Source organism: Cyprinus carpio, unplaced genomic scaffold (assembly GCF_018340385.1).
Source record: "Cyprinus carpio isolate SPL01 unplaced genomic scaffold, ASM1834038v1 S000006749, whole genome shotgun sequence".
Classification (NCBI taxonomy): Eukaryota; Metazoa; Chordata; class Actinopteri; order Cypriniformes; family Cyprinidae; genus Cyprinus; species Cyprinus carpio.
In genome coordinates this window covers 335,563-346,443 of record NW_024879348.1, presented here as the reverse complement: position 1 = coordinate 346,443, position 10,881 = coordinate 335,563, and the positions used below count along the sequence as shown (strand labels likewise).

Here is a 10,881-nt window from a genome sequence, read left to right as displayed (position 1 = left end):
TAAATGACATTACATAGATATTTAAACTAATATTATTCATATTAAAATTGATAATATTATTTTGTGTTTTAAAGTTAAACTACATTATACTATACAACAAAATATATATTGTTGTAGTTTTTGCTTAGATTTGATCTGGATATTTCATAAAAAATGTTGTTTGTTTGTTTATTTTATTTAGTGAAATTTGACCTAGACATTTTCTGTTAGATTCACTTTATAAATGATCATTAATTGTCAATAATTTACATTATTTATATTTGCAGTTTTTAGATTGTAAATTAGTTTATTTTTATTAATAATTAATACTATTCATATTGTGTTCTAATAAATAATATAATATAACGTTACATTATACTTTCAAAATATATTTTGTCTTTAGAATTTTGTTTATCTTTGACCTTATTCTGAGATTCAGCCATGAATGTTAATATAAGTAAATAATGTATTATTTTATTCATATTTATACAGTTTTAGTTGGGAAATAGTAATAATATTTTTTTTATTATTATTATATAATGTTATTGCTTATTGTCCATTATTTAATATGGCCTATTTTATTCTGAATAATTGGAAAAAAAAATCTTAAAAACTGATTCACAGAAGCCTGGTTTTATATACATAACCCTACGTTTAAACACTTTTTAAACACCCATGTGTATTCAAATCTGCTAATTTTGCCCCAATTTTGCTTCAAAACTACTGTAACCTCTTCTGTGATGCAAACTAATGTTATAGTGTCTCTTACAGCGATAGATGTGAAACCGTATCTTCTGGAGGGAAGGCTCTGGTCGCCGCCTCCGCAGACGGACGCTTGGACTGAGCGAATTTATTTGCAGGAAGTAATGCTGACTACACTCTCTGCAGAGCACGCTTGCAGAGCAGCAAGAGAATAATGAACAGAGGTGAAAGGCGACAAGTTCATATTTATATCTTGCGGTTTCTTTTTCTAAAGGAGCTACAAGAGAGACCAGCCCGAGTTTCGTGCACTGAGGACATGCATTTTGCTGCAAGTCCTCAACCTCGATGCATTTAAAAAGAGCAAGTGTCAGACATAGGAAAGTTTTAAACTGAAGAACGCTTTGAAATTCTAATTACTGCAGATGAACTACTGGTCAAATGTCTCCTATGACTAAGTGGTACTATATTTGGCCTTCGTTTCGGGTGCAAATGGAAACAGGGGAGTCCGGCGCCACTTTGTGGTCGACAATGGGAATGACTTGAGTGCAACCAAGAAAGAAAACGAGGCGAAAAATAAATAAATAGGAGCATCATAGGAGGTGCAGTGTAGCGCACACACACTGCCCACAGACTGAGAAAAAGAGAGAGAGCTGAGAAAGAACGTTGGCTAACTGCACTTTTAACAACAAGGACATCATTCGCTCCCGGAGATGTACGGATAAGACACACTAACACTCACGCAGTATTGATCAATGCTGTATGATAAAGCAAAACATAAGTATGTTAACTTCTTCTTCTGTTCGTTTTTTATTTGTTATACTGTAATTAAATATCCATATTTGTGAGCTCGGGACTTAGGGACTGGGCTGGAATGTTTAGCTCCTGTTATCGTGGGGGATACCTTGCGATTGGTTAGAATGGCTGCCAGCCCCGCCCCCTTTTTTAAAAAAGTATTTAATTCACCAGCTCAAAATAAATACAAAAACAAACAAACAAACAAACAAAATCTAGCAGTGGAGGCACGCTGGCTTTATATAACGCCTTAGAATGCCGTTATCTTGAGCGTTTTGTGTTTATGGTAGTGTGTGAGATTCTTTACGGTGTTGTGTGAGCGCGTAGCGCGGTGTGTGTGGTGTGTGAGTGAGCCCATTCTAATAATATAAATACGAAAGAGGAAACAACTAAGGGCTTGACAGCAGATAATAAACCGTTAAATTCATGAATTCACAAGAACTTATTGTATCATGTAATGTCATATTATTTGTGAGTGGCTTGTAGGGCGGGTGGGACGGGGTCGGGTTCAGGTTTTCTTGTTGCTGTTTTCTTTTGCTTTTCTTTTATCGGTTTTAATGGCCTTTCAGGTTGCCATGGAGAATGTTTATAAAGGAAATCATGATGAGATTTTTGCCCTTAATGCATCAGCTATGACAGATAAGTATTTCAAACCCCTTAGATGGACCGACGAGGAAAGAAACAAAACGATGAAAACTGACAAACGAAAGGAAAGAACGCTGTATAGTGCCAAGCTATGTATATAAACAGACAGGAAAATGTGAGAAATGTCTCCAAAAGCAATATCTTGATAATGGATTTTGTGTATTGTATTGTACAGGATTCAGCCCTATATGTATTATTATTATTATTATTATTATTATTATTATGCGATTTGTATCGACTGAACTGTCACATGTAACTTGATGAGAAAGCGGCAGACTATATGATTAATAATCGCATACAAATTTCCGGCGTAAGTGACGAACCGTCTGAAACTTTGTTACCCGCGAAACCAAGATTTGAGCTCGGTGCGAGAGGGAGGATCGTCTGATGGACTTTGTGGAAGGGGACGCCGCAGAGACCCCACACCTGGCACCCGTCACTGTAATAATTAATATTAACATTATTCTAATTATTATTATTATTATTATTACTTTTTGAGGAGAAAAAAGATATAATTGTTCCTCGTTTTTTTGCTGCAAAGTGTTGAACACTAAAAAACAAACCAAAATAAAAATGTAAAATGATATTTTGGCAGAAAAAAGAAGCTGTCAACCCAATAACATGTTCTTAATCTCCTTTTGAAATTTTTTTTTGTTTTGTTTTTTTGTTCTTCAACTGAGAAAAGATTGTTCTGTTTTTTGTGATAGCGGTCATAAATATAATGCTTGTATTTCTTGTATTTGTGTGTTTTTTTGTGCGATTTGTTTAGTTCTTTTTTTAGACAATCACAAAATAAGATGCAAGCATTGTATATGGACAGACTGGCAGGGGTTTTGTGATGTTGTGTACAGTTTGTCGAAACTTCTTCCACTCTGGTTCAAAGTTTGTAATTATAAAGTCATGAAAATGCTGTTGGTTTTTACTTTTTTTTTGTTTTATATTCTATTTGTTTTGTTTGTTTGTTTGTTTTTTAATAAAAAGCACTACATTATTGTGAATATACTTGCCTGTTGGTCATACATTTAGCAGAGAATCTGTGATACGGTTCTTTATTAGGTCATAAAAACCATTATTACTCCAGGTATACATACGAAAGCGTATTTTAACTTTACTGTATGGACAGTCATTACATCTTCAAATAAAGTGAATTTTAACTATTGCGTAGCACATTGACAATGTGTACCCATCATTTGAACTCCAATTAATGCTAACTGATGTCTTTTTCACATATACTGATGATGCATCAATATTAATTCTTGAGGCATTTGTCTGCCTATTTCGTTATTAAAATTGCAACAACATGTTTGCTTCAAAATTAATGACCAAGAATGTATGTTATGTGCCTCTTCCCATCTAAAATTTTATAATTTATCAAAACTTTAAACTCTAACTTCAATAAAGATTCTAGTATATTACATTTAAGAAATATTACCATGTCCTGACGGAAGAATTATATTAATTTGAAAAAAATTAAATCTATTTTCCCAATTTCAACATCAGCACCTTAGATATTTTACTGAAAGCAATTATTAAAGCAAGTTACTCTAATTCTAATCTTCTTACTTGGGGTCATAACCAACACCTCCAGAAAAACAGTTCCTGCAATTAACACATGTTATAGGCGAAAGGTATATTTTTGGTTTTTCCCCGCCCGTCTGGAGCTAAAAAATAAGAATCGTTTTTAAACTACCCTGCCTTCTCAGTTTATTAATGTATGAATTTAAGTAAATTTTCCTTTTTTATTAGTTACACATACCTGAATACATTATTTTTTTATTGTATTTAATAAATAGGTGCAAGAAAAATTGCTATATGGTGTCATTTTTGTAAGGTTTTATCTACCAGAACGTGTTTTTATTTTTTTTTTTTTTTTTTTTTCGGTATTTTACCTTTTTTTCCCGATCTCCTATCCGCCATCCGTCTAGGTGACCGCCAGCCAATCCACTAATAGTTTAAGTAAGTGAGGCGCCAGCTGTTGGGCATGGCAACGGAACACTACAACCTGAGCGAGCGACAGAGCTGAATAAAATTGGGTTGCTTAGTGGTGAAACTTTATTATAATTATTAATCATATATATATATATTAATAATTTAGTTTTGTTTTAGGTTTAACCGACCTGCTGGTTAGTTTTCGCGGGCTTTAAAAGATGAAAAAATAACGAAAAAAAAAAAAACGAGTTTGAGAAATCCTCAACGGAACGAGAAAGTGGAGCAAGGTGGGATTCTGTGACTGACGAAGAGCCAGCTAAAACTCTAAAACTGCAGTGTGTGTGTGGACTGTGAAAGACGCGATAGCCGGAGACTAGATTTAAATAACCGAAATAGATAATGTGCCGTGTCCGAAGATATGCTGTTTGTAGGAGTTAAATGCTGTCTGTAAGATGCCACATTAAGTCAATGTCGGTGTGTTTTTGTGTCGCTCAAAAGATGATTTACCAGTGTTCAGGAAATCTTGAGCTGGACTTCACAGAGCTGGGCACACTCATGGGTCTGAAACAGATCCCTTCTGTGAAGATAAAGCAGTCAACGTTTTACAAATAGAGGTAGTTTAATGGGTAAATACTGTTGTACGTAAAACATACATTGTAATGTCGACTCTACTAAAGGATGATATGTTAAAACGTAATGCTATTTATATTTGTCTTCCATATTATGAAAAAAAAATCGTAATGTTTTCATAATAAAAACCCCAGCCCGGACTGAAGAGGAGAGTTCAATTTCAGACATCTTTAGAAAGTCAAAATGACAACCTGGTCCTCTAAGCCTTGTCTCCATAATTAGAGCTGGAGAATGAAAGACCCCGGCAGTGTCAAGGAAGTCAAAATATCTGGTAAGGCTGTTGCTTCTTTGTAACAGTAAGAGTTGTAGCCGTTTCACACTGCCACACCTAAGAAATGTTTAATATCAAAATGCCTTTGTTTACTATTGATGTTAATTTTAGGATGGAAGGTGGATGAGGTGGTGGTGCTTCAGGCCCGGTTGAGCAGGATATTTCCTGATCCCTCAGTTAACCTACAGTGCTTACAGTAAGCCTTTGAGTGTGTGTGTGTGTGTGTGTGTGTGTGTATTGTATGTATGTTTATGAGTGTCCCTGTTGCAAATAAACATCATGTTATGCCAATTTCCCATGAATGGTGATGCTTTGCAGCATGTGGCGTCTGCAGGCCTGACGGATTCCACTTTCACCTCCATTAGAAACACAGTGTCTTTGTGCTCAAATCTCAGGTAAGGACAGTCGAACTGTTTTTCGAAGGCGAGCATGACTTGTAATTATGTCTTGCCAGTGTTATTAAGACACACAATTGATCGTGGTTTGTGTTAGAAATAACTTTTCATTAATTCATTTCCACATTAATTAAATCTCACAAAGTTATTAAAGGCTTAAATGATAGTCTTTAATGAATATCCATCCACTGGTGTGCTATAATCCTATAAGTTTGTGCTTATCTACCCAATTTATTATCTTGATAGGAAGGTGGTTTTAGAGGGTAATCGACTTTCCGCTGAGCAGAGTTTACCACTTACTCATAGGGGAAGACAGCATGTGTGAGTCGTTTTTCATTTTTAAACATACATACACTTGATGCTTACAGATATCTATTGTACCATTCAAAAGTTTGCAAGGATGCATTTTCATTTGATCAACAACAACAACAGTTAAAAATGTTTTCAGCATTGGTTATAATAACAAAATATTTCTTGAGCGGCAAATCGGCAATACAATTTTAGGGCACTTTGTGTAAAAATGCTGTAAAATGAGGATGCTGTCACAAATAATGTCATAAAATAGATTTCTCATCATTTAGCAATTAACTTTCTATTAATTAAATTTAGGTAGGTACACACACACACACACACCACACACACACACACACACACACACACACTACACACACATCACACACATACATTTGCTGCTTGCATCTCTCGCTCATAATGACAAAAATGCAGTTGTTATTATTTGTAGTTGTTCTTGAATATTTTTTTTTCAAAACTCAGCTCTTTTCAAATAATGTCCAATTTTATAGCTAGGGTTGACGGACTTATCACTACGTAATAATCATATAGGAGAGGAAGGAGGAGCTCGTCTGATTGGTTTGGCATTGTCCACTGTACACTACTCTTCCAACAAAAACCTCCTGTCACTCAACTAGCCTTAATAATAGTATCGGTGATGCAGGTGCAATTCACATTGCTCAGGCTGTGTGTATTGAAGTCTGGTGCATCTCTGAAGGTGGTTCAGACAGGGTTTTCTAATGATGGTCAAGACTGCATTATACTTAAAACTGAGTTTTTAATATCACCTATGGCCCCTCTTTTTAAAGGGTCTGCGTCTCAACCGTCCCTGCTGTGTCTGTCGTTATCCTACAATCAGATAGGGGATAATGGAGCAGCTCATCTGGCTGAGGTGTATACTTATATACTCCTATTAACAACTACATTCTATTTGCCCTACTTGACACAATAAACATGCATATTTCCATTCATATCTTTTTCTCATTTCCTTATTTAGGTGCTTGGCCACTTTGCTCTGACACATGAGGAGATAGTTGAGAGGAGGAAGCTGTTAATTAAAGGTGAAGAATCAACAATGGTCCAAGGGGAGGGCAGCCATCTTCTGGTTAGTCCTTGCAGACTCACATGAGCGGTTCTAACCACTCTCCCGTCCGCAGCAGTTAGCTCTTCACTAGATCGTCTCAACAAGGCTACACAAAAGAATTTCCACCAAAAAGAAGGTAGAGCAGTGTTGTTCTCTATACATTTTTGGTGGTTGTGTGTGTGTTCCACTGCTGTGTGTGGTGCACTGGGGGGTTTGGATGGGTTAAATGCAGAGCACGAATTCTGTGAGTATGGGACACCATACTTTGGCGTTTATGTCAAGTCACTTTTCACTTATGACATTGAAAAGTGTCTGTCTCTTTTTATTGGAGCCGCTATAACACAATGGTTTGTCAGGTTGTTTCATGATGGTTTGGTTGCATGACTTTTACTGGGGGTCTCTTTTTATTGTGTGTATGGGAGCAACCCTAAGAAAGACGAGAAAACCTAGTACCGCGCAGGTCAGGCAGCAAGCAAAGAAAGAGGAGTCAAAGGTGGCCAAGAAAAGGGTAATGTAACTTCCTTTGAAAACTGTGTTTGTTTGAGATTCAGAAGTGGACTTTATATTTTTAATGGTATATTTTATTGTGTACATTTTATATGCTTTTCACTCAGATAATAAAGTTCCCCGAAGTCAGGCTGGAAAATCTGGCAGTGCAAAAAGACAATAATCTACTAGTATCTGAACAAGAGGTAAGAATAAGACAAACAACAGACAAACAACAGAAGGAATATGCTAAACTGTTTTCTCTCTCCTCGGTCTCTCTCTCTCTCGCTCAGTCCTCTCATCTCTCTCTCTTGTTGAGTCCAATCTTCTCTACTCCTCTATATAAAAAAAAATCTATGTGTCGTGTGTGTGTGTGTGTGTATCGACCGTTCAAACACCACAGTATTTCCCATAAACATAGAAGCAATTTGTTTGTCAGAGAGTGGAGGTGGTTGAGGACGAGTGATTCCTTTATTGGATACCTGGAAGCAGTGGTGCAACATACCGTGGAGGGAAAGTCATTCATCCGGGAAACAAATGCCTTACTTCTATGAATCTCTCTCAGGTGATTTTCATTTCAGAATTGATTTCATTTCTGTATTAGAGTGAAACATACTTGTTAGGGCTGCTGTAAACGTTTTCTTTTTCTGATAACGCAGGAAATAAAAATTGACTGAGCAGTCCCTCCAAGGTGTTCCTCTCATCTCTTGAAGGCCAGGGTGAAGGTGGGCTTCTGTCGTCTGTCTCTCAACGTGAGTATCATCGTTCTTTTTCTAATCTCTTTTAAAGAGCTTGTTTTATATCCATTCGGCAACTGTGTTTTTCAGAGGAATCCTTTTCAACTCAGGATTGTGCAGCACAAGTAACCGATCATCCTGAAGATACAGGAGATTATGTCTCTCAGGGGACCCTCTGAAGAAAAACCGGTGCCTGGTGTTGGGCAGTGTGGAGGATGAACACGGTGAACCCACGGAGTTACCACCAGTGACGCCTAACAGTGTAAATGACAAGAAGGGTTTCAAATATGAAAAATATATGAAAGTTGCTAGGCCCTCAGAATTCAACCAGATATCAATAATTCATGCTGTTCATAATTATGGTGTAACTCACTTATTTATCTTTGCTGTAATTATATTTTTACATATTCAGTGACATTATACACATGGAGACTTCTAGACAAAGGATGTAATATCACTACATTATTTCACTGTTTGATCATTTTTCTAGTAAGCTTCCTCTGCAATTTAATTTAGTTGGTCTGGGCTTTTTAGGGCAAAGGATTGCTGAGCTACCCCTGTTTCATATGTAATTTTTTGTTTTCTTTGTATTTCCTGCGTACATTGGACTAATGCGCTGAAATAATTCAGTGGTGTTTTTACCATCCTAATTGGTTAATTTATTAAATTTGTTATTAGTTAAATCTTAAAAAAGATAGTTGTACCGGTATCACGCTTACGTGTTTATTAAAATAATGGATCATATGTGTCAATCAATGTTCAAACAGGTTTTTTGTGGTATGTTTAGTCGGTGTTTGGCGGCAAGTTTCATCCGCAGAGCTCCTTTTATTTTTCATTTAAAAAATCTTAAAAATTAAACACCAGATGTGGTCTAACTAAACTCGTACTGTGATTGGTCCATCCTTGCCTGCGCTGAGAAAACTAACAGAGAGCGCCGCGGTGCAATGGCTTTCCTCAAGGGAAAGCGGTGACGGTTGTAACATGGTACACTTGAAAAAAAAAAAATACTAATTGAATCTTTAATAGTCATTAGATAGAACGCACATGTTTAACTACGCGTTAAGCAACATTAGACCTTAACAACATACTTAAATTACGTCTAACAATGCCGTAAAGTACGCCGCTATTTGTAACGTGTGAGGTGGGCGTGGTTAACGCCGCCCGCGTCAAACGGGCTACTGGACTAATCAGAGGTGTAAGTGGCCTCTTGTAGACTGCATCCGCCAGCGCACAGATACAGTAACAGACTGGACATTGGTTTTACCTCAGTGCGTTTTTAGTTGTTTTATTACGCACCTCCTTTTTAGTGTTTTTCGTCGTCGGATGTTGGTATGGTTGTAGGCTATCCATAAAAGAGTCTTCCCTGCAGTGCTGGTAGACTTTGTGCTTTGCCGATTTAGGAAGTTAAACGAGCGGGATAGTGTCCGCCCAATACAATCCGTGCAGCTGCGCGCTTTTTCATATGTGATTGTCTTCAGGATTCAAGTATCCTACGTTACAGCAGCAACTTGGGGAAAACTAGACAGTATGTAACGTTATGTCCACTTTGTGTTATTAAATTTTTGATTTAACGCGGTTGCTTTGTATTTGCCATTGTAAAAAGAGTAGCCACGTGTGTTCTAGTAGGCCTTAATTTTGTTTTAGTTTAAAGGGAGGGAGGTTATACACGTTACTATGTTATATTTTATTTCCTCACATTTGTCACAACGCCTCTTTACAGTTCAATCAAAGGGCCAATCAAGAGTATTGGCCATGTGTTGAGTGCATTAGCAACGCATTGATCCTCTGATTCACACTAAGTGCCTGTTCAAAAAGTTGTTTAACTTTCTTGACATTATGCACATTACAGATTTTTTTTACTTAAAACAACAAAAAACAAAAAAAGAGCTTCATTTCTTAGATTCCAATATGAAGTCAAATCCAAACTTAAAGGAATAGTTCAACCCAATAAATGAAAAATGTGAGATGTTAGATGCGTTTATTTTCATCACAGAACACACTATATTTCACGCAGTAGCTTTTTTCCATTTAAAACATGTTAATTTATGGGACTGGAGTCGTGTGGATTATTATGATGTTTTTATCAGCTGTTTTGCGCACATCATTCTGGACGGCACACCCATTCACTGCAAAGGATCCATTTGTGAGAAAGTGACGTAAATCTGTCTTGAATGCCCGTGAAGGTACAGTTTTGGGGTCAACTATTCCTTTAAAACTGAAAATAATGCAAAATATCAAAACTAAAAAAAAATAGGTTTGTAGTGTATGATGCTCATGAGCAAATCTTGTGCGGGTATTAACGATTGACCTTTTTTTCAATATGTTTGCTCCAACAGGTAAAGCCATGAGTAGCAGAAAAGATGATTGATATACCTACCTGAGAATGACCAAAGGATTGACCTGCAGCGCTGGATCCAGGCAGAGGGGACCGAAACCCTCATCTGATGCAGAGACGCGAACGCTTGCGCCGGGTGGGAGGACTGGGTGAAGCAGAAGGAGAAGGGAAGCCACTTACACCCGCCTCCTTCTGAATTACAGCACTGCCTGCGAGTGAGTTGTTGTGTTTTTTCATGCCTTAAAACAGTATCTCCCAATCACAATTGGCCATTTGACTGTGTTTTGTTGTCCTGTATCAGGTCGAGTCCTTGAGTGCGAGTCAGTGATGAAGGGTCTTTATGGAGATGCTGGGACAGGAATACCGGAGATGAAGATTCGGAGGAGGAAGGAGAAGGTGGTTTGAGAACCGCAGGACATCATCATATTACAGATGACGAGGAGGATATAAGCAGGGAAAATAGTGTGTTAAATGGAGATGATGATGATAAATCGTTGTCATTGAATCTGGCAGGTAAGTGACATACATTTTCATGGAAGTGCTTGGAAATTATAAATATTGTAAATTATGGCGGTTGTAATAAAAATCTGACACCACTTTGTTTT

The 10,881-nt window shown here is 37.0% G+C and overlaps 1 pseudogene; it reads left to right on the top strand.

The window, feature by feature from the left end:
* Nucleotides 1-4,545: 4,545 nt before the first annotated feature.
* On the top strand, nucleotides 4,546-10,681 carry LOC122144663 (annotated as a pseudogene).
* The last annotated feature ends 200 nt before the right edge of the window (nucleotides 10,682-10,881 follow it).